This window comes from Amphimedon queenslandica, unplaced genomic scaffold (assembly GCF_000090795.2).
Source record: "Amphimedon queenslandica unplaced genomic scaffold, v1.1 AMPQUscaffold_12902, whole genome shotgun sequence".
NCBI lineage: Eukaryota > Metazoa > Porifera > Demospongiae > Haplosclerida > Niphatidae > Amphimedon > Amphimedon queenslandica.
In genome coordinates this window covers 26,867-28,126 of record NW_003546862.1, presented here as the reverse complement: position 1 = coordinate 28,126, position 1,260 = coordinate 26,867, and positions in this window count along the sequence as shown.

The following is a 1,260-nucleotide window of genomic DNA, read 5'->3' as shown; positions in this document are numbered from 1 at the left end:
TACATGTATTTTGCTTTCTTATCAATCCAGTTGCATGCATGCACCCACACATGCACGCATATTAATGAGTTGCTTATTATTGTTTTTTCAAAAGGTCAAAGTTCAGTGCAGTCAGAGACAGCAACAGAATAAAGAGTCTGACCTTTATAACGAGAGGGAGAGACTGAAACAAGAACTAGCATAAGAGAAGAGAGCACATGCTGAGATTGAAAACTACCTCAAGAAGCACATTGAAGTAAAATTAATGATAATAATAATAATTATTATTATACATGTATATGTACATGTATGATATAAAATAATGTACATGTAATAATAAATTATTAATAAATGCATGTACATATACAGTATACATACATGTATGTGTGTCTGAGTTTAAAAATAGATAAATGTACATAATGACTTTGCTTGTAATTTTGGAGGGATTTTGCCAAAGGATTTTGAGAGACACTGCCAAATAATAATTATAATAAAATTTATAATAATATTTTTATTATATGTGACCATAATTGACAAAAGGGCCCTTATGGCGGATTTTAAAATTGATTGTTATAATGGAAAATATCAACCTGTGAGTGCTTTGTTAGACAATCATTGTTTCTAAAAGTTTCATGGTAACTTTTTGCATCCTGTGGAGTAATTTTATGATAAATGGGGCTCAGGAACTTGGATTTCTTAGGCTAGAAAGACAAATTTCACTACCCGCCATAAGGTACCTTTTGTCAATTATGGTCACATATTATTTATTATTTAAAAAAAATTAATAATAATATTTGCACCTACACATACACATGTACATGTATACATGTACATGTACACACGTAATTGTCGTAATTATTATTATTATTATTATTATTATTGTTGTTGTTGTTGTTGTTGTTGTTGTTGTTGTTGTTGTTGTTGATATGTACATGTATACAGCAGTAATTGATTAATATTATTTTTTCCATTGTGTGTGTGTGTGTACAGTATAAGGAGAGGGAGGAGGTTGTGATTGAGCACAGAGCAATGAAGGAGAGACAAAGAATCAAAGAACAAGAGAAGAAAGAAAATACGACAGCAACCAAAGTAAAACAATAAATTAAGTGTATACATGCTTTCACCTGTACATGTACATGTGTTTTATTCTCTCTCCTTTCTCAATTTCTGTCATTTCGACACTCTCTATCAGTACTATCATGTTTCTCTTTTACATAATTTTTTCTTACCTCCCTCCCTCCCTCTCTCTCTCTCTCCCTCCCTCCCCCTCCCTCTCTCCCT